At 40.6% G+C, this 27,011-nt stretch overlaps 1 long non-coding RNA gene across 1 annotated transcript in view; it reads right to left on the bottom strand.

Moving 5' to 3' along the window:
- The window catches only part of LOC123349565, an 81,139-nt gene that overhangs the window by 5,701 nt on the left and 48,427 nt on the right, over nt 1-27,011 (bottom strand). The window contains exon 2 of the long non-coding RNA XR_006573587.1: nt 13,999-14,118. This is a non-coding gene — a long non-coding RNA (uncharacterized LOC123349565). The remainder of the gene's footprint in view (nt 1-13,998; nt 14,119-27,011) is intronic.

Here is a 27,011-nt window from a genome sequence, read left to right as displayed (position 1 = left end):
AAATTCACTTCCTGTTTTTAAACAGTAAAAATCAACCATTTGAATGTTTGCAGGAGTAAACATATAAGGTGTGAAAACACAACCAAAGTGAATTCATATAAAATTCAAATCAATATTCATGACACTTTTTTGCATTATTAACCCACCTCTAGCTTATATGTCTTTCACAGCGTGTTGGTATTAATGGGTTTCATAAAAAAAAAGTTTCATGAAACATATGTTAGAGGATTATCTTGCTGTCCTGAGATTGTGTTATATGCATGGAACAGAATACATTATTCAGGTTGTTTTTTTAATTTACTTTCATAGGAATTGGACTGCACCTGAAATAGATTTACTGTACAAGCAGTACTGATAATTAAAGCTGAACAAATAATTTTTGCAAATAACTTGCTCATTGCTTCTTTTTTGGCTCATTGACTGTCCACAAGCAAATCAGTTTCCTCAAATGCATTTTTATTTGAAAGTATTCACAAATAATTCCCCCTTTCATAGATTGTTTTAAACAAGTTCACTGCAAGTATTCAAAATAGGAGCCATCATATGGTGGTGTTACTGTTCTGGTTGGATGCGATGTTCTCTCACTTTTGCAGGGAATATTTAAGCACAAAAATTTAAAGGGGCACATTTTCTAACATGCTAAATGATTTAGCAGACCAAGTCCCATTTTCAAAAGTGACTTAAGTGCTTAGAAAGCTAAGCCTCATTGAAAGTCAATTCCTGGCACACTCACTGCAAACAATTGAGTGTTCCTTTTTTGAAAGGGTGCGAGCATGGATGATGCAAATTAATTTTCAAATTTGAGTGAACACTCAGAGAATTGATGATGGGATTTGACCAGCTCTAATGATCATTGTACTTCTGGCACAAGTTCTCTTCAATGGACAAATGAGAGGCAGAGTACACTTTTTTAGCCTTAAAGAATCCTGTGGCACCTTATAGACTAACAGACGTTTTGCAGCATGAGCTTTCGTGGGTGAAGAAGTGGGTATTCACCCACGAAAGCTCATGCTGCAAAACGTCTGTTAGTCTATAAGGTGCCACAGGATTCTTTGCTGCTTTTACAGATCCAGACTAACACGGCTACCCCTCTGATACTTTTTTAACCTTGTCACTCTAGCAAGAGAATTATGGTACATCAATCCTTTCAAAATGCCTTTGCTAATTCTTGTGTTGTTTCCCAGCAATCTCAAGACTCTTCTTCAGTGAAGCCTACACATTCATCCACACACTTTATTAGGCATTGTAAAGTGGCTACACCTGCAGTTTTAAATGACTAACACAAATGTTATAATGGCTGTGATCAGTCAAAGGAAAAGTTCAAAGTTCAAAGGTCAGCCTATTGTAAATGGAAACTAAGAGATATAGGATGATAGCTTGTTAATGTTATTTACCTCATTCAGCTAAAAAACTCTCTCTCTGACTCCCTTGTGTCAGGAAGACTAACACTGGCAATTCTGGGCATTGTTATTTGAATAGGGGTTAAATTATTCTGTTTTGTCATTAAGTGTTCCTTGATTGGCAATCCACAACACAATAGGTGATCATTATGGGAAGAGTCATAAAGCTGTTACGCTATTTAAAAGTGAATGAAGCCAGATATCTCCAAGACACTTTCTACAGCTGCTGGAGGAGCAACTTAGAGCAGGAAAGTTTAGAAACTACATAGTCACATTCTGGAATGATCATCTATTCAACAAATAGACCTAGTTTTGTTTTGAAAAATCTTTACCCTGAACTTACTGCAAGGGAATCCGTTAATACTTTCCTAAAACATGCATCAGTGATGCCAACTCTTGTGATTTTACTGCACGTCTCAATTTTATTTGTAGTTTTCTGAAAGCCCCAGCTGTTGGAATTGAAAGACTACATGAGAACCTCAGCTTTTAGTTTTAAATAAGTTTCTATCCCTCATGGACGCAAAGAAAAGCTTGAACATGTGAACCAATTAAAGACTCTCTCAGAAGCCAGACAGCAAATGAAAAGTACCCAAAGTTTACTATTAAAAAACCCCACGATTTTTATGCCAATCTCATGATTTTGGGGGCCTGACACATGATTTTTGAATGCTTGAGGTTGGCGATACTGCGTGACATTAATGTTCTAGGCTTCCCATACTTTCCCAACACAAGGTCCTTTGTGCTATTAAAGTGGTCTGACATCAGGCCTTACAAGCCTATTATTTATATGACAGTGGTGCCTACAGTAGGCCATAACCAAGACTGTATAATATCTATCACAATGCCCCAAAACATATAGTAAGAGACAACTCTCATTCAAGTCAATGGAAATCTTTCCACTGACCGATAAAAGCTGAGTCCAGTCCTTGCTCTGTAGCAGCTGGCTTCATTATTGTTATTTTTTTTTAATTCCAATTCCAAATGATCCCTGTCTATCTTGTAGTCCCTGGCAACTGCAGAAGGAGGCTTCCTAACCAGTTGTCTAGTCAGCCCCAATCTGACAATAGAGGATAGTGACTTTTCAAGAGTGAAAAGAGCATAACTTGTAACTGAAACTGCTGATACAACTAGTTGCTTAGGAATATGTTCATTGTTCTTTAGGACTGAGATTGTAATCACCACTCTTGTTTTCTGAGTCAGACTTGCTCCTTAGCCTTCAAATACGGAAGATCAGCCACATTTTGTCAAATAGAACTAGTAAAGAAGGCTGCAAATTTCTCATAGAGGTCATGGATTCAGTGACTTTCTGTGACTTCTGCAGCAACCGGTGTGCCTGGCTCAGGGCAGCTCAGCATACTGCCTCTGCCCAGAGCGCCGGCTTCACGTCTCCCATTGACTGGGAACAGTGGCCAATGGGAGCTGTGGGGGCGGTGCCTGCCTGGCCACGCCTCTGCCTAGCAGCTGAGCTAGTGGGATGTCGATGCTTCTGGGGAGCCCCCTAAGTAAGCACTGCCCAGAGCCCAGCTCACCCCATCCCGTGCCCCAGACCCCTGTCCCCTCCCACACCCAAACTCTGCTGCTGCTGGGGAGAGGCACGGAGCCAGGTAGGGAGCCTGCCAGCCCCCCAAACACCCTCCCCCAGCACCAGCAGGGGTTCCAGGCTGTGTGCCCCCGCCTGTCCCCCCAAGCAGCTGGACCGCCCTCCCCCAGCACATGTGGGGCCCCAGGCAGTCCCTCCCCAGTTTTATTCACTGGTATTTTTAGTAAAAGTTATGAAGAGGTCAAGGGCTGTGAATGTTTGTTTACTGCCCGTGACCTGTCCATGACTTTTACTAAAAATACGTGTGACCAAAACATAGACTTACTAGTAATTAAAGATATAATTATTGGAAGGTGTGGCAAAGTGGGCCATAAAAACTGCTCAGCTGTCACCTCCCAAGGTTGTGAATTACAGCTTGCTCTTGATTTTGTCCATATCTGAAATTTGTTCCAAAATACATATTTAGGCACCAATCCTGTAGGCACTTACACGTTTGCTTAGCTCTACACATGTGAGTAGTCCCATTGACTTCAATGGGATTGGGGCTTTAGGAAAGTAGCTACTTTGCCAGATTAGTGTTTATACTTGAAACCTGGTTTAAAAATAAAATAAAATAATAAAAGTTCCAAACTACTACAGTGATGTTCTAGAAAACCAATGGAAAAGGGTGGATTTTTTTTATGTCACAATAGAATACATCTTTCAACTTCCACCACGCAAATATTAGTCAGTTGCCCTCTTAGAAAACAGTTTTACTATTTTTTTTCTTTTACTCTGACAAATATTGGTCTTGATGAGCGTTAAGGGACTAGCAACACTGAACATCAAAGTCCTCATTATTAACCAGCCAGCTGCACTTCTCACCACACTTTCCAATCTTACCTATAGGGACCCATGTCCCCAGAGACATGGAACACGTTCTTCTCTATGCTAACTGTGCACAACAGTGTCAAATTATGTATAATGATTTTGTAATGTGAATTAATGCTACCAGGGACTGAATTGAAACTGCTGATTTCATTACCCTTAGTACTCAGACTGGATTGGAATATGAATTCAGAGGCACAGATAAAAGGCTATGTACACATGGACTTTATGAGCCAGATCCTCAGCTGGTGTTAATTGACATGGTGTCACTGAAGTTTTAAATCAGCGGCGGAGCTGGCCCTAAGAACTTATGATTTACATAGAGCACTTTACACCTTTTACTGCTTAAACTTGCTTTAGAGCCTGATTCCAATTTCATTATACCAATGTAAATCGGGAATGACTCCACTGAAGTCAGACCTTCATAAAATCTGTGTGAGATCAGAATCAAGCCCTTGGTGAACAAGCTAATAGAGTAGAACCTCAAAGTTATGAACACCAGAGTTACGAACTGATTGGTCAACCACACACACCTTATTTGGAACCAGAAGTATGCGATCAGGTAACAAATACAAGTTAAAAAAAAAATAAAAGAGCAAATACAGTACAGCACTATATTAAACAAACTACTAAAAAATAAAGGGAAAGTTTAAAAAAAGATTTGACAAGGTAAGGTAACTGTTTCTGTGCTTGTTTCTTTTAAATTAAGATGGTTAAAAGCAGCATTTTTCTGCATAGTAAAGTTTCAAAGCCGTATTAAGTCAATGTTCAGCTGTAAACTTTTGAAAGAAGTTCATAACGTTTTGTTCAGAGTTACAACCAACCTCCATTCTTGAGGTGTTTGTAACTCTGAGGTTCTACTGTATTGCAAAGTTGTCAGGGGACTGAGGCCTGATTTACACATAGGTTTTGTACTGGTATTGTGTCACTTAAGGGTTTTTTTTAAACCTGAATAGTAATACTAGTTCATCTCCTAGTATGGACACAGTTATACCAGTATAAAGGTGCTTGACACTGGTATAGCCTATTCCCCTTGCCATATAGAATAAAATACCTTTATACCAGTATAACTGTATCCACACCAGAATGTTGCACACCACTTTAAATTATACCAGTATAGCTGAAGTGGTACAAATTATCTGTCAACCAGCCCTAAGAGACATGGAAAATGGACAAACTGCTATAGTGGAATGGATAACACGGTGAGATTAGTTTCCTTCTCCTTTCTAATGCAAGTAACCAAAAAAAAAATTATTGAAGAAAAAAAACTCTTAAAGCCAGATTCTCTACGGGTGTAAATGAGCACCAATGAGCTTCACTGGCTTCCACAGCGTTTATCCCATTTACTCCAGCAGAAAATGTAGCTCATGGTTTTGTTGTTTTTGTTTTTTGTAGCAAGGGCAGAGATATGGGTATAGTAAATTTCTAGCTAATTTTTAAAAACTTATTTACCTGCTAACTTTTGATGTAGAAACAAATGTCCCTAATATACTCCTCTAGCATGTCAGACTCAAAGGAAAAGTAACTAATCCACCTTCAAAATTAATAAGATTGGGAATTACACTACTTTGCTGCAGTAAATTGATGCAGCATCAGATGCCCTTGTTCCAGCACTGTACCGCTGTCTCAGTGTTTGGATCTGAGTAACAGCCAATTATAAGTAAATTAGATTCAAGATGTGCAAATGGAAAGGAGACTCTTTACAAAGCAATTAAAAAAGCATCTAAAATATAAATGGCCATTAAGCTTGTTTCCTCTTCACTCTTATACATACTGGCCAAATGATTTACTTTCATGATCTAATATATTTAAACTACCTCGGTTGTAGGGTTCATAATCACTATGAGATAAGAGGAAAGACTATGTTAATCAAAAGTAAATGGTGACACCTTCCCTCCCCCTGCCCCCACTAATCTTAATTGAATCAATCTCTTGGCATATGTTGACAGTAAACGATTACTCAAACCTAGGAGGCCAGGCTGGACAGAGCCTCCAGAATAGATAAATTAAAAAAAAATCATCTTTAATCATTAATTTGTTCATTCATTTCCATTTGCTTCCATTCCTCAATGTCTCAGAAGACATACCCAATGCAACCTTCCTCCTCTTCAGCAATAATTTTCAAGTGTTCTTCCCTATATACTCAAATGATTTTGAAGAAATTAAGTTGCTTGAAAGGAATCCAAGCAAAGATTTTATTTTTAAGTGAAATCTAGTTTGGATTTAATAAAAGTCGAACATTTTGCTGAAATATTATTGGGATGACTGGTTTCATAGACTATCAGGGTTGGAAGGCACCTCAGGAGGTCATCTAATCCAACCCTCTGCTCAATGCAGGACCAATCCCCAACTAAATCCCCAAATGGCCCCCTCAAGGGTTGAACTCACAACCCTGAGTTTAGCAGGCCAATGCTCAAACCACTGTGAAAATACTAAAGAGAATAATACTTTTTACGCACTCCGAGGGAAACCAGTTTAGGTTTTGGGACTAAGCTATATTACTGTAGAGGAATTAGGAAAAGCCTACCAAGATGAGCCTTTAATTAAGAAGTATTTCATAACCCATCCATAGATTATGATTAACCCCAATCAGGTGCAAAATGGTGGAAGGGAATAGAGGACAGAAGGACCTAGAAGCTTTCTTTCCTTGTGACACTGTGCAGCAGCTAGTCATAATGCCAGTCCTTGAGGTCTGTTGGAACAAGGACTGTACAAAGCAATCACCAGTAAAAGGAGCAGGGTGGGGGGCCGGGAAAGAGTTGGCCATGTTCTCCTCTTTGTACCAGCCATTTGAGATGAGTTAGCAAGTGCATAGTGTAAATTGTAGCAGAATGCTCTGGCCTACGTGTCCCAGCATTCCTGGGGACACTGTGCTTGGGTTAGACAAATCACTGCCAGGAGCACTACTGGCACAGTAACTCCAGCCCCTAGTATGGATCGTGAATGGAGATCCATAGATTTAATTATATGGGCTTGACCCAAAGCCCTTTGAAAGTCAGTAGATAGACTCCCATTGACTTCAGTGGGCTTTGGATCAGGTGTGAATATGTCACGTATGATACTTCTCCTAGATCTTCCTGAGGTTGATGATTCGGGAGATGGTTTGCAATTCTGAAGTTAAGTTCACTTTAATACTTTGTTTATACAAAAACAAAATATACCATTCTCCCAACACCTTGGGTTATAAGAAGGGCCACCATTTTCAAAGCCAACTCCTAAATGTTGCATGTGTCACCACAGTTGTGAACCCTTTAAAAAACAAACCAAAAAACCCCAACATTGCTAGTTTTTTAGCACCCAAGAGTTCATTAGGCACTTGCAGTAATAGCTAATAAGACAGCTTTCAATTCCACCTTTTGTACCTGCTTTTGTGTTTGCAGAACTGCAACTGTAAAATTAGGCCCAATCCTGAAGTGAGATCCAAACGGGGTAGAGGGGTCTCCTTGTAGGACCAGGGTCCTTGAAGCTGGATTTAGCCGTCTAAAAATTTGGCCTCATTAAATTTATTTTAAGTAACAAATAGTTTTAATTCAATAGTACTGATTGGACCATGAAGAATTAGGATAAAGATTTTGATGACTACCATGCTCTTCATATTTTATGTAATCCATTATAGGACTATATAATTTAAAATATTGCTACATTACACATGGGAAAAAAACTCTCACTGTATGCACTTAAGTGCTGATTGATGTTTAAAAGCATGTTTGCTGGTGACTGCAATTCAGTGCAATACAAATCTTTAACACAGTAGTTGAACCTCACTAAATATATAATCATTTGTATTCATCAAACATCTAGCCTAAACTCCTTAGATATATGAATGTTTATACAAAATTAACTTATTTCCCCAACACATTTACTCTCTGTATAAAGTAGCTCCATTCTATTATTCCACTTGATTTGGTTCTGTGTAGACAGAGTTAAGAGGGTTACCCTGTCTTAAGTATGTTCTTGGGGATCCATTGCACTGTATAACTAGACTGTCTTCTAAAAGAAAGGAAGTCACATTTCACTTCTTAGTGTGGGTTTTTTAAAAAATCCCATCTAATTCACAGAAAGGAAAAAAAACCCTCTTTCCACTTTAACAGCTCTAACATGAGTGATTTAAGAAATATCTGAGATTAATAGGAAAAAAATCTTTCCATTGACAAGAATAGGAGAAAATAATTTCATCCCATTTCTAAATTAAGACAGCAGATTTGGTAAAATTTCTTCCTAGAGACTATACTATTTTAAAGTGCCATTTCATTTTATTTTGATGTACATCTTTAGAGCAGATTAACATTGATTTATAAAATGTTTGTGGAAGTTTGCATTATTCTGAGGTAATAAATCAATATGCACATAGTTCTGTATTATATAGATCATTTAAGTGAGCATAATTTTAACATTTTGACGACAGTTTTAGGATCTTACCGAGCAGTGATAAAGCTAGCAGTTATACTATGTGATAATTCTACCTTTCATTATAATGCAGAGTTTCTCAATTCTAAATCAGGCCAAGATGCAAGTTAATACCCATGGGCAATATTCATTCATTATGCATGTACATTATTCCTAAAATTATTGATAATACTTTTCATAATAGTTATTTTACATACATTAACTCTTGCAGCTATATTAGTATTAAAGATACCTTTATTAATCTTGAATATTTTGTTGAATAATAAATATGGTCTCAGAGGCTCTTATGGTTTCCCTAAGTGAAAAGCTACTGTCAGCTATAATGCTGAAAATCAGTTGTTTAATTATAAAACAGGGTGTTGGAGTGCGGTATTTTTATCTGGGGTTGCTTATTTAAATATCTGTGCTTTTATTAGGTTTGTATCATACTGCATAGGGACATGTTTTTAAAAAAAGGAAAAAACTCAGCACAGGCATTCTGAAGGGGTAAACAACTTGCATTATTTAGCAAGCAAATAGGCACTTTTCCCTGCAGTTATACACATTGTAAAGCTTGTTTGAAGCTAATGGGATTTGAAAAGGTTCTACGATAAAGCAATATATGAATACTTCTAACATTAGAGACCTCAGCTACAGCTGAGCTGTGTTTAGTGTAGCTCAAGATGTTGAGGGAAAGGAGCAGTCACTCTACGGTCCCCCCGCAGTACCAGGACTGTCTGATGGCCAGACCAATCCCCAGTGCAAATTAGGGCAGCCGTATGACTACTAATTTATGCCACTGCCGTCGGCCTCCAAGGGGCCATTCCGACAGGCTGGATCAGCGGAGCATAGTGATGCCCAGGCCACACTTTCCCTTGGCCAGACCTTTTGCATCGGGGGCCAGAAGAGGGGTGGTGTAGGAGTCCTTAAGGGGATTCCCCTACCTCCAGAGGCTGGTGAAGCCAGCTTTACAGCTGTTTTGTGCCACCCTACCTGGCAGAGAGATGTATTGCAACATAGGTGTTCTATTTTTTGACCAGCTCTGACATTTTGTTGAAGCCAAACATTTGTGGAACTGGCCTATTTCAATGGGAATTGTCAACAGAAAGTTTTCTGAGGTCTAGCTTGGAACTGAGAGGGCAAGATGCCAGCTTACTGGTTAGGCCACTCACTTGGGAGACCCAGGTTCAAGACTCTACTTTGTCTGGTTCAGAACTGAGACTTGAACTTGGGTTTCCTCACTTCCCAGGTGAGTGCCCTAAACTACTGGTTATTCTGGTGTGGGTCTCATTTTTGTTCTGCCTCAGAACAAAAATAACTTCAGAAGCCTTTCACAAAACTAAACTCTTGTTTTCTAGACCCACTTCAAGCATTAATTTAGGCTTGGTGAGAATCCTGAGCTAAGGGAGACAATGTTATGAGACGACAGAGAAGAGAGTTGGCGACTATCCTCAAGGTTCTCTGTATTGTCTTCTATGTTTACTTATTTCTCTTTAGACTTAGAAAATTTAGGAAATCACAGTACTTCAGTTCTCCAAAGGTGGCTCTAACATTCCACCACATCTTTCTGACTTGCTCCTTGGCCTTGTTTGGAAGCTAAAATGGTTCTAGCCTGCAGGTCTTTTATCCTTTAAATCCTTTTGCCTTTCAGGACTTTCCTAAACCCTACTCTTCTTTCCAGATTATTGCCCCCATCCTTTCTTTGTCTGCTCCAGACACCTCTCACACTTTCACTTCTAGGCCTCCAGAGCTGACTTCTGGGGTCTGCAAAGCCCACAGCTGAGCCGCCATCCCTTCCACCCCTCAATTTGGGTTATTTTAAAAATAAAGGGAGAATCTCAGCTGTCACTAAAAGAACATAAACCAAGTTTTTCAGCCTTCTCTTTATAAACCTGTAGCCCTGGCAATGCAGTGAGATGTAACCTAATGCAAGCTAATCATTAGGGATGAAAGCTAGTCACAGAGTTTTTCTTAAAGTCAGAGTAGTCACAGCCACTCAGCACCACTGTGGAAGAATCATAGCCATTAAGTTCCTTTATTTCTGGAACAATCCCAGGTCAGTTCTTAGCAGTGGGAGACAATGTTCCCAGGTACCACCAATGGCGGTATAGTGGTTGCAAGCTCTCTGTCTGTGCCTGAATCAGCTCTTCTGTGGAGCAGCCACCATCATCTTCAGCCACAAGGAGAGGCAGTTTAGTAGCATGAGAGGCAATCTGGCTTAGTGGATTGAGCATTGGACTAATCCCAGCTCTGAGAGATAAAATGCCTATTCCTTGTAAGGCTACGCAGGATAAGGTGCCTGACACAGAAGTCCTTTCCAGAGCAGGCCTGCCATCAGTTTACACTCTGCTTATGAAAGCCCAGACACGCTGGGCAGGCCATGTTGTGAGGATGCCAGACCACCGCATCCCCAAACAGCTCTTCTATGGTGAGCTGTCTCAAGGAAAGCGATCGCACGGGGGACAAAAGAAGCGATACAAAGATACGCTGAAAGCCTCTCTTAAGTCCCTGGATATCGACGTCACCTCCTGGGAAACCCTGGCACAAGACCGATCGACATGGCGTACGCTGATCCACCAAGGCTGCCAGACATCTGAAGCTAGAAGGATAACACTAGCACAAGAGAAGCGAGCACTCCGTAAAGCCAGAGCTGCAAATGTTGTAACAGTGGTGCCCACGCATGTCTGCCCGACATGTGGCAGAACATTCCGTGCCCGTATTGGCCTTACCAGCCATTTGCGGACGCACTGTGGACAGCTCACAACCTGATAGATGTTAAGGTCTTCCTCGAAAACGATGGACGAACATCAGTACACAGAGATAAAAGCCTCCTTTTGCAGGCTCTCTCCTCTAGAAGATCTGCACAGAGGCAGGCACAATTTAGCCTCAAATCTCTCTCTCAAAAACTTGTTCTTCACTAATAATGGGTAGTTATGTGTGCATGTTTGGAATACAATATGTGGGGGGTTCCCCCTTCTATTTTGGTGCATTTACTACAGAAAAGTTATTTTATTTTTTCATACATTGTCGCGTCTCCCACCCCTGCAGCCCAAACCAGAGGAACTCAGTATTATGTTTTGGCCAATTCTCTATCAACTGAGAGGTTTTGTCATATTAATAACCAAATGCAAGTCCATCTTAAAACTGTCTGTGATTGCAGCTTCATTAAAAAGCCTTTAAAAACAAACAAACCACACAACCCCACAAGACTGATGCAGGGTACAAAAGACTAATTGTAGTGGCAGCATAATTTACCAACATACACGAAAGCCTCTCTCTGGTATTTCTGAAACGAGGGCCAAGATTCTGCACTGTTCTCTGGGAAGCCTGGCACAGAAAAGTGCGTCTAGGAAAAAGTGGGGATGAAGATGCCTTTAAGCACTTTTAGGTCTTCCCTATTCTGGGCTACTCTAAGAATTAGTACAATCCCTGTCATAAATGAGCTCAGCAGGAGTTACTCTAAGTTATAGTGACTCCTGCAACATACCCAGCACGGTCTACGTATGCTAGGGGAACTCCCTTCCTGCCCCCAAAACACACACCATTCTGTCCCCAGCACCACCCCATATTGTTACAGTCAGGGCCGGCTCTACAGTTTTCGCCGCCCCAAGCAGCACACTGAATTGCTGCCGCGGACGGCGGGGGCAGTCCATGTGCCCTTAGGGCGGCAGGCGCGTTCCCACGGCGGCGGCAATTCGGCGGCAGCTTCTATGTTTAGCTGAAGCTGCCGCGGACAGCTAAACATAGAAGCTGCTGCCGAATTGCAGCCGCCGCGGAAACGCGCCTGCCGCCCTAAGGGCACACGGACTGCCCCCGCTGTCCGTGGTGGCAATTTGGCGTGCTGCTTGGGGGCAAAATGACAGGGACTGCCGCCCCTTGCAGGATGCTGCCCCAAGCACCAGCTTGGAATGCTGGTGCCTGGAGCCAGCCCTGGTTACAGTGGCATACAAGGGTGATATACAGCAGTGGCTCTCAACCTTTTCTGACTACTGTACCTCCTTCTGGAGTCTGATTTGTCTTGCACACCCCAAGTTTCACCTCATTTAAAAACGACTTGCTTACAAAATCAGACCTAAAAATACAAAAAAGTGTCACTGCACACTATTAGTGAAAAATTGTTTGCTCTCTCTTTTTACCATATAATTATAAAATAGATCAATTGGAATATAAATATTGTACTTACATTTCAGCGTATAGAGCAATGTAAACAAGTAATTGTCTATATGAAATTTTAGTTTGTACTGACTTTGCTAGTGCTTTTTATGTAGCTTCATGTAAAACTAGGCAAATATCTAGATGAGTTGGTGTACCCCAGGGGTACATGTACCCCTGACTGAGAACCACTGACATGCAGACAGAGTTCCTCCATAGCTGCATCTAACATTGTATAGATACAACAAATCAAAAATATCCAAATGCTTTTTGTTACATCAAATAAAAAACTGGGAAAAAGCCTAATATACTTTATACCTTTTGTTTTGTTCCAACTTTAAGTAGTACTCCCTATTGGGAATAACTTCAGAGATTTGGATTTTCCTAGTTTACTAACTGTAATAAATAAATCTGAATAAATCCAAACTTCAACGAGAAGGACTGAATCACCCACATTTAATTTGTATAGTGAAAATATCCTGACATTAGAAGGCTTAGCATGTTGGGCTCTGTGCTTAACAATGAAGTGTAAAACTCTGTGGATTACTGTAGTAGTAACTGTTCTGTAGCTTTTTTTAAGTTGATATCTGAAGTCACACACCCAGACTTTTTCTTCACATGACTAATCCACTCTCCTGTGACCTCTCTTTAGTTTGATATTGAATCAGGAACAGAAACCGTAGCTTCAGCTGACCCCAAACATTTAGTTACATTAATCACAGGGTGTTTTTGGACTCTGAGCACACTGAATGAAAGACACTTTTTTCGTGAGACATTGATCAAACAGTCTACAGGTATCAGTACATCGAAGCACATTAATCATCTTGTGCATTATCAGTTCCACCAGTAGAATATGTAAATGTGATTCCTGTCAATGATAAGGGAAAGTGGAATTTATTCCTAAAACTGGTCCATCTGGAGCTGTTGATATAATCTTACCTTAGACAATAGGTTGTAAAGATAAATTTTAGCATTACTGATGGACATGAAGTACAAGTAAATTAAAGGTAAGAAGAAAAAAAAAGAGCAGTTATACTTCAGTCACTTGTGGGATTTGCTGTTCCCCTACATAGTGGAGAGGATGTTTTCTGCTTAATAAAACAGTGCAGTTGTATGAAAGCTCTTATAATTGTAACCATAGAAGTTCTGCTTAAGAGCATGCCGTTCTTCGTGCTCTTGCGCTAGAATACACCTGTGATATACTTGCCTTGTGGCTAAGGATGTGATGTTCATACTTACTGTAAAAGTCTGAGGCTATGACTCACCTTCACAGATGGCTCACCTTCACTCATACTAATAAGGCCGTCTGAGTGAGTTGCAACATGTATCTTGCTGAGAGCACTTTACATATCCCCCTTTGTACAACATTGTCTGGAACACTTTTTGGGGTGGGGGGGCAATAAACAAAAATTCACTCATTTCCATGTCTTGGGCCAGATCTGGGAACAATGCTAAATGGGCACCCACCCATCCCCCAGAATGTATGTTCCTGGAGATTATTTCTGACAGGAGCAAGAATAATCTAGATGTGTATGTGCCATGTGTAAGCTCTCTGCTGGGTGTAGACGCCTGGGTGGCAGGGAAAAGGGAGGGATATATAGACAGAAAGATCTTACTCCTGACTACCATGTCCCACCCCTTCATTGCCCTTACCTGTTATCCTGTCATGGAGGGTCTGCAGAGTTGGAGTAGGGGTGGTCTTCTGTCCCAGGTTCCCTCTGCTGGGCATGGACTTTTGGGTGGGTGCTTCTAACTCTTGCCAGAATGTGAGCCCTGGAATTTGAAAGAAATTAAGTATCCATTAAGAAAAATCCAGAGCACAAAGTATGGAAGTTAAGTTCATTTTGGAAGCTAGAGACACACCCACCCAAAGTTTTCCACTGATGTCACTGGTGAAGGATCAGGCCCTTTGTTCACTACAGTTGGCTTCATCCTGTCAATATTACTCACCTGAGTTTACAACCACCTACTCACCATGGGTAAAGGGAGCAGGATCGGGGACTATGTAAACTACAACAGAAGAACAGTGCTCTTGTAGTCTTTTAACCAAGGTTTAATTATGTCGCTATTGAGAAGCTGTAATAATGATTAAGGAGTAACTTTAATTATAACTAGGGTGACCAGACAGCAAGTGTGAAAAATCGGGATGGGATGGGGGGGGGAGGGGTAATAGGAGCCTATATAAGAAAAAGACCCCAAAATTGGGACTGTCCCTAAAAAATCGAAACATCTGGTCACCCTAATTATAACCCCTCTTTCTTTGACTGCTTATTTCTTTCCAAATATTTCTCTTTGGGCTGTCATGTCCCTGCTTTGTTTTCAGGCCAAAAGATATTTTTTGTATCAGAGGGGTAGCCGTGTTAGTCTGGTTCTGTAGTTCTGGTTCTGGTTCTGACTGCTTGCATCCGAAGAAGTGGGTATTCACCCACGAAAGCTCATGCTGCAAAACTTCTGTTAGTCTATAAGGTGCCACAGGATAAGATATTTTTTGGACAATCTGGTAAAATTCCAGCTCATATCATCCCCTCCCCCCCACAGATCCAGGGAAGGGATCCTCTGCAAAAAACATCTGCACCTCTTTCAGTGTAGAAAGGAGACTTAAGCCACATTCCATAGCACTGAGCCCATCTTGCCAATGCCAAGAGGACAGAACAATCTGTGCAGGAGGTAGAGGATAGGCAGGGTGGGGAGGCACATTTCCTGCTCCTCTCTCCCTCTCTCCCCCCGAAATTTCTTGGATAAGATAGTACAGTTCAAGGCTTTTCCACAGAGGCACCATGGGACGGTATCAGACTGACATGGCCAGTGGGGGAGTCCAATGGAGACACACTGCTAGGGAACTGTCAACTATGCTGCCATTGTCCCTGAAAACCCATCAAGAGTTGGTGTTCATTTAAGGGACATGAAACCCGAGATCACAGTTAAACTTATTCGGAGAATGCCATTATAGAATCATAGAATATCAGGGTTGGAAGGGACCTCAGGAGGTCATTTAGTCCAACCCCCTGCTCAAAGCAGGATCAATTCCCAACTAAATCATCCCAGCCAGGGCTTTGTCAAACCTGACCTTAAAAACCTCGAAGGAAGGAGATTCCACCACCTCCCTAGGTAACCCATTCCAGGGCTTAGTTTGAGGGATCAGTGTAGGGTTGCCAATTTTGGTTGGACATATTCCTGGAGGTGTCATCATATGACAATTTTTAATTATAGATTAATGTTTAATTACTGGAGACTCCAGGACAATCGTGGAGAGTTGGCAACCCTAGATCAGCATCAGAGAAAAATCATTCTATTGGTCCCTCCTGACTATTGCCTCCTGATCTGTGGAGCAGAACAACAGAGGTGCAGCCACAGGGGGGCTCAGAAGGATTGGGAATAATACTGGCACCTCCCTACTTCTGCATTCTCTCTCCTCAGTGATGAAGAGGGGATGATCAGGCCCTTTGCTAACACAACACTATTAGTTCAGATTTACACTTGCAAGAGTTAGGAAACTCAAAGTTATGTTTCCACCAGCAATTGCCATTGGTCTATATAGATGAGTCTAAAATGGAGCTGCAGGTGTGATTTCCAGCTTGGCTAGATGTACACTTGCTAGTATTGATTTAACTAGTGTGCTAAAAATATCAGTTTAGGCAGCCACTTCAGCGCAGGTGGTTGGGTGGAGTAGCTACCCAAGGACAATCCAGTCTGAAACCCTAAGGACATACTAAGGCTTCTTACTGCCTGTATCACTGCAGGCCTGCTGCTATTTTTAATGCACTAACTCGATCAACGCATGTACGTCTACCCGAGATGGAAATTACACCTCTACCATAGACATACCCTAAGATAAATTAATAGCATATACATCAGGCTACATATGATATGTACGGGGGGGGGGGAGGGAGGAGAGGGAGACGCGGGAAGGACAGTTTACAATTGCTGCACAAAAAATAAAATCTGTTAGAATATCCTACGCTTTGCAAGTTGAAAATTTTTAGTCATAACATTGCATTCATGTTTCTTTTTTAACTGGATTTACAAACTCATTAGTGTATTATAAAAGACCCATTAATAGAGCTGGTCAGGAAATGGTTTTCCCATCCTGTGAGATTGAGATTTCAACGAATTTTCCTATCTGTAATCAGGACAAAAAAAAGTCAAACTGTCAAAAAAATGTTGTGAACTGAGAGACCAAAAATAAATAAAATAAATCCATTAACTTGAACTGAATGTTTTCTTTCAATAATTTTAAAAATGTTTCATTTTTATTTCAACCATTTTTTCTTTTTAACCTGGTTTTAGTATAAATTAAGTTGAATTTTAAAACAAAAAGTCATTTTGAACCGAAAAAACAAACTGTTTCAAAAGTGGTGAAAAAGTCCCTTGAAGTGTGTATTAACTGCTTATGCTAAATAATCTGTTCCCCCTTGTATTTTAGCTGAGACATTCTGAGTACATTTCTCAGACCCAAAGATGGGATCTGTGTAAGCTCGAAAGCTTCTCTCTCTCACCAACCAAAATTGGTCCAATAAAACTTATTACCTCATCCACCTTGTCTCACTCGTAGTTACGCACGTACAAAAACTGCATAGACCAGGCCTTGTATTACTGTCTCATTCTGAGATAGAGATCCTTTGATACCTCAAAGACTCACAGCCAGACAACATGCATCAATCCATGTACGTAGCTCTTACCATGGGAGGAAGAGGTGGGGATAACAAACAGGCTCTGAACTGATCAGACCAAAGATGCTTCACCATCTAGAACAAGTTCTGAAAACTCATGGGAGATCCAACCCCTAAGAGCGAAGCTGAAAGTCAAACTCTAGAAAAGCTAAGCCATCTTCAGGATTCACATCAACACAACAGAGATATACAGTGAAGCAGAAACCTCAAGCGGTTCCAAAGGGAAGTGCATGACATGGGCCTCTGGGTGAATTTCAAAAGCTAAAAATCAGCTTTGTACACGCTGATGCTGAAGCTACATCTCAGAAGTAGCCTCTTGCTTTGCTATCAATAGCTGGAAAAGGCAAGTCATTATATTTTTATCCATTGTACACATTGCCCTTCTCCATCCCTTCTCAGCCTCCCCACCCCATTTTGTTGTTTCAGTTTAATCTGTTTAAAGAGCTATAGCATCACTTCAGAGCATTTAGGAGTTTCTATAATAAAGCAAAGGGAGTTATGGCACCATTAGTCATTTTCTAAGGTGTAATCAGCTAAATGATAAAAATAGCTGATTATAGCAGCAAGTTCAGGCCACTGGAGTAACGGGGGAGTCAGCATTTCCATTATAAACCTCGTTATTGAGGGGCTTACTGCTTGACTGTATTTGTAAAAAAAAAAATTGCTCCAGGCTGAAATTTGGCATCCATTGTCTCAACCCCCAGAAGTTGTTTATTTAGTTTTCCAATTGGATTTAAATTGCTTAAAAACTGTTCTGATTTTGCTGTCTTTGGTTAGTTTTAAAACCAACCAATCAGCTTCCTGATGAAGATATTACGGTCCTGGGGACAAGTGAGAACCATTAGAACATATGCACACGTATGGGGATGCCAGTTTTTAACTAGAACAAGAAAGTTGGGTGAATAGCTCGTGATACAGTCACAGAAAAAAATCTCTGTCCTTGTACTGAAAGAGCTCTACAAGCTTGGGCACCTATCTGGGCTATTTTTACCTTACCACAGACTATACAAGGAGAAAAATCAAGATTGCACCCCTTCATTGTTTGGATTTTTATGGGGCTTGACTTCTCTACGATCCCCTCATTAATGCCATGCATCTGAAAAAGTGTTGTTGTTTTTTTTACCCACGAAAGCTTATGCCCAAATAAATCTGTTAGTCTTTAAGGTGACACTGGACTCCTGGTTGTTTTTGTGGATACAGACTAACACAGCTGCCCCTCTGATCATTAATGCTCACTGTGTCATAGAAACTTCACGGAGTTCTGAAGAGAGGGCCTGATTAAAAGCCTACTGACGTCTATGCAAAGTCTCCCATTGACTTCAGTGGGCTTTGGATGCAGAAATCCTTCCTAGACCACTTCATTGTGGTCAGTGCTGGTCTTCTTTCATTAATAATCTTTTCTCGGCTAGAAGAGCACACAGTTTGTTTTACTTTAAGATAATCTCGTCTTAAATTAGCGAACTGGGATCTTTGGAAATATCTTTTGGAGTCTAGGAGTGGTACCCCATCTCAAGGACTTATCCAAAGATCCAGAGAACAGAACTCAACCCCAGAAAATGAAGTGAAATTAATTGAAAGATGTATTAGTGGAACATTGAGGATGAACAAAAGTAGTAGTAACATGGCTTAACTGCCACAACTGTATATTTTATGTTACACATTGAATAAGGACTTTAAAGTAATATATTACTCTACATATTTAACATTTGTATTAATTGTTCAGAGGAGTACTTACTAAGGAGAAATTTCTAAATTTAATTTCTCTTATCTCAGTCTGTTCTTCTGCATATACATTTTGGCAGGCTGCAGCAAATAGCACAGACATTTCTTTATGGTCTCCATGCTTTTCAAATGTTTTAGATGGTTTTATTTTCATTACCACTCCGGATACGTACTGCTTCTTTGATCAACTGGCTCAGAGTTTACTGGCTTTCAAATATATATGACATTCAAAATATCTTTATTTAGTATATCTGAGTGTTCAATTTTATGGTAACTATTAGATAAAATTTTTTTACTTTAAGTTTTAGAGGTATTCCTACAGATGGGCATTTAGCCCATACAAGGGAAAACTTAAAGGAGGAATATTAAGGTATAAATAGCAAGGGTGGTGATGCATCTTCATCATGAAAGATCAGGAGCTCCGAGGAGGCACTGTTTATAAAAGGATTATGTGCTTGGTTCATTTTATTAGGATTTTTATTTGTGCACATTAGAGGCAGGAACATAATAATTGACCCACATTTATTGCAATTGCTAGGCAAGTCCATTTACCCAATTATCTGAGGGCATTTTCACAGCGTGGCTAGATAGCTGGGTGAGTTCATCTTTAATTATAGGTTTGTCTTTTCTTTTAAGAAACAAAATTATTCCATAGAATATGACCTTCCAGAGACCGTGGTTGCATGTATGTAATTCCAGGGCTGACTTTCCAATGCCTCTTTTGTTGGCTGGATTGGACTTTGGGTCTTGACTGCCTTTCTGTTTGGCTTCTCTGTTGGAAGGGAAAACGCCTGCAGACCTGGTGTGAGAGCAGCTTGTCGATGAGCTGCCTTGTGCCTTTTTGGTTTTAGTTTTCTGTGGATTTAACTCGACTGGAATGAATAGAGTTGCTGTCATGTGAACAAAAAGAGGAGCTATGTGCAAATTCCTCATTAGATTCCAATCAGGAACCCTTTGGGAAGAAAAAGCAGGTATTTCACCAGGCTTCTTATCACACTGGTCTGAAAATAAACTTGCTAGTCAAAGAACCATTTGCCTACTAGTCTGCTTCCCCATGTGCAGGGGCGGCTCCAGGCCCCAGCACGCCAAGCGCGTGCTTGGGACGGCATGCCGCGGGGGGCGCTCTGCCGGTCGCCGGGAGGGCGGCAGGCGGCTCCGGTGGACCTCCCGCAGGCATGTCCCCCACAGCATGCCCCCGTGCTTGGGGCGGCGAAATGGCTAAAGCCACCCCTGCCCATGTGCAAACTAACCTTCCTTGGTTTATCCATTGACTGCTTGCCATGCAAAAGAGTGACAAATCATGCATTTTTAGTGTGCAGCCATCGAAACCATTTCTTTGAGAACATGTCCCTTGGGCTACACTCTGCAGACTCAAGTCAAAAGATACTCCCTATGCTGAATATATGCAGAATAAAAACCATCACCATTCAAGAATGTCGTTTTGTCGGAGGGGGGAAAAGAAGAGTTGATTTTGACTGACAAGCCCCTTACTTTCTGATGTGGCTCACACACTTTGAAATATTCAAGACTCCATATGTTAGAAGAAAACACTGAATACCGCATATAACATTGACTTTATCATTCTTTAATCTCAGTTTAATTGCTGTGGTCAAGTTACCCCATACTTAATAACCCACAGCTTGGTCTATTATTTAATATGGTTGACACATACTTTGTTTTAAATGTCAGTGCTGGTAAAGCCCTGGACTTGGCAATGTTGTGCATGATAGATGGCAGAGGAGATGGATCATCTGTTTGTTGTCTGTGCTGTTGGTATGTTGGCTGCAACTTTTTCAACTATGACACTAGGCTGGTGCCAAACCCAAAGCTACTGAATGGGTAACGTTATCCCTTGTATCTGATGTTCATAGCTAATCATTCTTGATTTCTTTGGCTGTATTTACAGGAATGTGTAATATTATATTGCTCAAGTTAGAGGCGAACTAGAGTTGTTTCAAATGTGCTGATTTAATTATTTCAGCACCCAGTGGCACCTTTGTTATTAAAGGATTTTCACAAAAGCAGTACATAGTCTAATTATGTATTTACACTAGAGACTGTTACAGCATCTGCTGGGTAAATAATATACATTTGTAAAATGGTCTAGCTGCTAATTTACACAGCCGACCACTGAGACTCTGAAAGGCTGATGCATGCCATCATGTCAGCTCTCATAAGCTTCCAAGCTTTCCGCTTGTCTCTTTTCAACTACTGACAAAACAATGGAAACCACACACCAAAAAAAGCAAACCTCCTATACTGAAATAACGTTTGGAATCTGAATTCAGAGTAAAAGCTGCAACTGCAGCCAAAGGTGCCCACTTGTCCCTAGCTATGTAGCAATGCAGAAGAAGTGCTCAGTCATCTCCAGACAGCTCCAAGGCCCACATTTACATAAGCACAAGCAGAAAGGTTAAAGATGAAATGTAAACTTTCATATGGATTTCTGGCTTATGTTCTGTTGGTGCAAATCTACTTTAAGGCCAGCATAACAGGCCTCCAGAGGATCTCCCTTTGCATAGGGGATTTTGGGGTGGTATATCACTGGCATAGCCCTGCAATGGATATTGGAGCCAGAGCTATGGTCCAAGTGCACTGAAATTAGGTAATCCCTGGCTGCTGTGTCATCCCCCTGGGGCTGTTGGTAGCTGGTGCAATTTGCAACTAACCATTGGGCAATACTAATAATGTGCATAGGAAGGGCTGTCCAGGCACTGACTGGTGTGGACCAATCCAATTGGGGAGTGGAAAGGTGGTTCATGAACTGCACTGAGCACTCCTCAGCCTTATCTTAGGATAACCTCTGTATAAGGGCTAAAGTAAACACTTCTGAGAAGAGTTACAATAGATTAACATGACTGATGAAGGCTGGTGTAAGGTCGAGTGCTTGGCAAATCAGTGCCCAAAGTTCTTAGGTAGGAATCCATTAGTGGGGTTTTGGGGATAAGAGTTGAGATGTTCCATGCTCTGAACTTCAAGCTGCTTTGCAGAGTGGAAACTTAGAAAAGGAAGTTCAATTATAACTTACTGCTAATAAAAGAGGTGCTTGGCATCTGTGAGTGGCTGCAATTCTCTTAACTACCACCAGAGAAGCAGTTTGCCACGAGTATGAAAAAGACTAAGGGTACATCTACACTACCCGCCGGGTAGCGATGGACCTATCGGGGAATCGATTTATCGCGTGTACTGTAGACACGATAAATCGATCCCCGATCGCTCTCCCGTCGACTGCTGAACTCCAGCAGCGTCAGAGGCGGACGCAAAGTCGATGGGGGAGCTGCGGCCGTCGATCCAGTGCTGCGAGGACGCGAAGTAAGTAATTTTAATTCAATCTAAGATACGTCAACTTCAGCTACGCTATTCTTGTAGCGAAGTTGCGTATCTCAGATCGATCTCCCCCCTAGTGTAGACCAGGCCTAAGAGCAAAAAGAAATTTATTGTGGCAATAAAGGAAGTACATTGATAATAGATACAGGATAGTACACATCCTTCCTACTCCTATGGTTCCACAGTGCAGGGGAAGGGAATGGAAGGAGCAGTTGCCAAGTATTTTTTAAAATAATTTGTGCACCAAGGTCTTGGCTTTCTAGAGGTTCCTGATGCAGATTCATACCTCACACACTTTTGAAGGCAGCAGCAGGGTAGTTCTGGACGAATGGTCACTGAGAACGTCTCATCCTTTCCAATCACTACCCTGCTCACATGAGCAACAGAGCCTACTCCAGCCATTAGAGTGAAGCAGAGGCTGTGGAATGATTTCAATCCTGCCCCACAGCGTGGGGAAAGGATCACTTCCCTCTAACTCTTTATAGAGTTATTCAGTGCCTTGCTGAGCTGGGGAGAAGATTTGGACCAATGTTGCACATTCTATTTTTCCATTGAACTACAAATCAGAAAATGGGCCACTGTTCATGAAAAATTTGATGCTCCACATTAAGAACGCTAAAAAAAATTTGTAGTTTCACGTTTTGGATGCTGATTAAAAAAGCCAGCTATTGTCACCAATTTCACAAGCACAATACAGGACAGAAAAAAAAAAGAGGAAAAAGCTTAAAACAGGAACCTATTTCTTTATAAACAGCAATTTCTATCATTCCTCTTTCTTGATCCTGCATTTGTGGTGTAAATAATTTACATCAGGAATAAAAGGAAACTCTAGATTTCTGTGGGAAAATGATACATCTGAAGTCTAAAAGGATAGGAACATTCTCTCTCTCAGTGAGGGACAACTGAGCATTTTATAGGGCATCCATTAAGGCCCTAATTCAGCAAGGCACTTGAGCACACGCCTAACTTTAACTCCAATGGAAATTAACATATGTTTAGGTACTTTGCTGATTCAGGGCCCAATATCAATGAATCCAAGGTGAATTGATTTATGAGAGACCAGAGTGTTGCCCTGATGTGTGCTGAAGTGGACTGAAATGAGACATGGTTGAAATATTTGTCGATTGTGTGATTTGCCTCTTTTACCCAAAGGCCTTATTTATGTTGAGCACAATACAGGAACTGTACATTTATGGCACTTGGTTGAAAAAAAAAGGGAAGCATATACAAAAGTTTTGCAGTAGTTCTAGAGAGTAAAGCAATGTAACACTAGGCCCACAGCTCAATGGCTTTTGTTGCAACATGCTGCACAGTAGTGAAAATTTTAAGAATGAGACATTGATGAAAAAAGTCAAGAGTGAGGCAGCCTGAAAGACCGCACAATTAATATTGCACTGTATGTGATTTAGGAATAAGATTATCTGTGAAAATATTACTCTGCGATGCAGAATGACTAGTGCTTGGGAAAAAACAGTTTCCTCTATTATGAGAGAAACAGTGCTTCCTTCATTGAAAGCAGCTTTCATGTTAATGATCATAGCAAAAATGTAACAGGAGAAGTGAAAGATAATTAGGAACGTGACATTAATACTGGATTTGCAAAATATTGCCTAACAGGTGGGTGGAGTTTATCTGAATTTGTTTCAGCTGGAGCACTGAATCACACAGAGTCTGTAAAAATATCACGGATTGTGAGAAAAAAAGGTAAGAATGCTTAAATGTGCTAGTTGGCTCCATCAACATGTGTCCTTTCTCTCTCTTCTAGCTCATACTCAGCACAGTCTCCCAATTAAGATGGTTCTCTCTCTTCCTGTCATCCCTTGTTTCTGCAGCTCTGTATTAGAAAGCAGAGAATATTGGGTTTCTTTTCAACACACTGATAAGTAAGGGGAAACATCTGTGGTTTAAACAAAATGTGCAAAAGGTTTAAAACAAGAGGGGGGTGTTAATATTTTTTAATGACACTTAGACACCCATTGTTATTAAAGTAAAATTTATGAGTTTAAGTATGAAGAGAAGATATTTAGACAATTGAATTCTATGATGATTAGAGTAGAAGTTTGAATGTCCATCTAGACAGCACATGCCACTTGTAGGCTCCTAGCCATGGAAGCACCAATCTAGAAACATTTGTTTCAGTTTAATAACTTTTTTTTTTGGCAATCCAGCCAAAATATAAGCACCACCTGTGATATGAGCATCAGATTTATCATCAGCTTCACGGGAATTGCAAAACAGCCTAACCCCACCCAATTCTTAATAAATCAAGTGCTGAAAGCACTTCAAATGAGAACTTTGCTGAAGAGACATGTAACCCACAGGTATCAAAGGCTCAACTCATGTAAACTGGCCATTTGCCCTTTTTGATGTAATCAAAAAGTGTAAAAAAAAGAAAAAAAAAGAAACATGGGAAAAAAATCACTACCTGACTGCTATTTTTATCAAACTAGGACAAGCGAGAAAGTGTCATTGTGCCTCTCATTAATTCCGTCACTCAGATTTTGCTAAATGTGAAGGATTTATCACACTAGAAAATTACTACGGATTATGGAGTTTATCCAAAGCCCACTGACGTTAATGGAGAGAAGTTGTTCCACTGATTTCAATGGGTTTTGAATCAGGACATTGGGGACTTCCTATTTTGGGCAATGAGGTACAGTGCATGAATTGCGTTAATTTGTCTTTTCTTGCATGACCCTTTGGCTCTATTTAGAAATCGCTTCTGTTACCCCTAGTCTCCCCTCTCCACTTACCTTATTTATGGTTTTTGCTCAGTTTTTCGGTAAAGAACTTTTGATTAATTTAAAGAAATGGCCTGAAAAATATTGCAAATATTACAGCTCCTCAGTATAATTAATGAAATTACTTGGTCATCAACACAGATTACATGCTGGGCACTTCATTGGTGTGCTCCAGGGAAAGGGATAGCGGCAAGTTCAAAAGTGGGTGGAGATGCCAAGAAACAAGGGGAGGGCACAGTTTAAACAAAACACAAACAGCAATTCATGATCACAAAATATGGAATTTTTTTTTAAATGTTGGGTAGTTCTGACTTGCATGAACAGCATTTTAGTGGCTAGGACACTGCAGCTGATATTGCCAATGTCCGCATCACAGGGGTCTTTTTCACAAGCATTATCTGTTCTCAAACAATTTCTCCTGGGCATTAGGCATAAACCGATTTTTCTTCAATGTCAGCAAATCTTCATTTATATTTCAGTTCCTCCTGCCCTTTTAGTGGGGGGGCAGTGAGAAAGAACACGTCACTGCTATAAACCATGGCCCCACCCTGTTGCCATTTAAGACTTTTGATATAGAGAAGAGCAATTATCGGAATCTGTGGACAGTGACATTTCTTCAGTATCATGTTGTGGTATGAAGATCTAGAGAATGCCCCTATGCCACTGTCCAAGCCCAGGGGCAATGTTCTGTAGCACCATCAATACATGATGCATTACAAGAAAGCTTTCAACTAACAGAAACAACAGCATTAGCAAGAGCAGAATGGGTTGAGATAGTTCTTCCACACTTTATAATGAAGTAAATCTGATTCCTGGAACACAAACAGTAGCACAGGGGGAGACGATGTTGAAGAATGCCACATAGAAAGAGCCAATTCAAAAACAGCTTCCAAGTTTGCACCTGCAAGGCTGTTGGCCCTATCAGTGGCAAGTGTAATTTTACAATCACAGAACCAGGCTGATTCTCAATAACAGATCTACACATGTGTAACATCTCTGATTGCAACGGGGTTACTCCAAATTCAATGGAGAGAAGAATCAGGCTCCTAGAATTATGATGTATATTTGATTTGGGAGCAGAAGTGCTGGAATCTACAAATAAAGTATTTGAATGTCTAAATGTTGTCATTTTCACGGACAGCTGGTTATGCTTGAGAAACTGAAGAGCAAAGCTAAAAGCTGGATTGAAGGCAGATGAAAATTTGGTGCTGAGTGTGAGAGCTGCATAGTTCCTACATAGTCAAAAAGCTGGATCCGCTATTTGAAATCTATGCTTTTTTAAATTAGTTGGCCAAACCCCAAACCACTATCTTATGTCTTGGCAAGAAGTACCTCATTAAAAAAAGTATTCCATTCCCAGTATCATCAGCAATGATAAAGCATTGCCACCCTAAGAAATATCACTTTTATGATGGAGTCTCTTGGAATAATCTTTTTAAACAAGGCAAGCATGCACCAATTTAAGTCAAGTGATGTTACTGGTCTTTGTTAGGAATTCCTGAAAGTACAGATGTTTGAGAATGCCACGTATTATTAAAAAAGACTCTAAAGCTGTTAAAAAAATAAAACAGAGATGGGTAAAACTGGGGACTCATCAGTTACACTATGCTGAGTGTAGGGTGACCAGATGGCAAGTGTGAAAAATCGAGACAAGAGGTGGGGGGATAAGAGGCACCTAAATAAGACAAAGCCGTGAATATTGGGACAGCTGGTCACCCTAGCTGAGGGGGAAGCAAAACCAGGGCTGATTCAGATCTTATTTTATCAGAACCCATGTGGTTCCCATTTTATTAGTGGTGTTCAGATAAATAGTTCTTGTCTCTCAATTTAAAAACCAACATTCTGAGCCACCTATTTTCTTTTTGTAGGATTTAAGTCTGTATTCTTTCCTGTTCTCTGGCAGATGAAAGGTCAATGTTTCAGCCTTTGGCCATCTTTACAGATCTAATTGTGCTGCAGCATATGATTCTTACTTGCTTCGACTCTACTGTGAAAGCACTTACTTGTTCTTAATCTACATTAAAAAAATAGATCTAGTATGTTACCAAGTAAGTGCCACTTCCTGAAAGGTTCTGAGTGCTTCCTGGAAGGGATTTTAATCAAGTTGAGGATGCTCATCCCCTTCCAAGGAAGCACTCAACACCCCACAGGATCAAGTCCTAAATCAACAAAACAGCAAACCAAATCTTTCATCAAACTTAACTAG

The sequence above is a fragment of the Mauremys mutica genome, chromosome 14, assembly GCF_020497125.1.
Source record: "Mauremys mutica isolate MM-2020 ecotype Southern chromosome 14, ASM2049712v1, whole genome shotgun sequence".
Lineage (NCBI taxonomy): Eukaryota > Metazoa > Chordata > Testudines > Geoemydidae > Mauremys > Mauremys mutica.
This window is presented reverse-complemented; position numbering and strand designations above follow the sequence as displayed.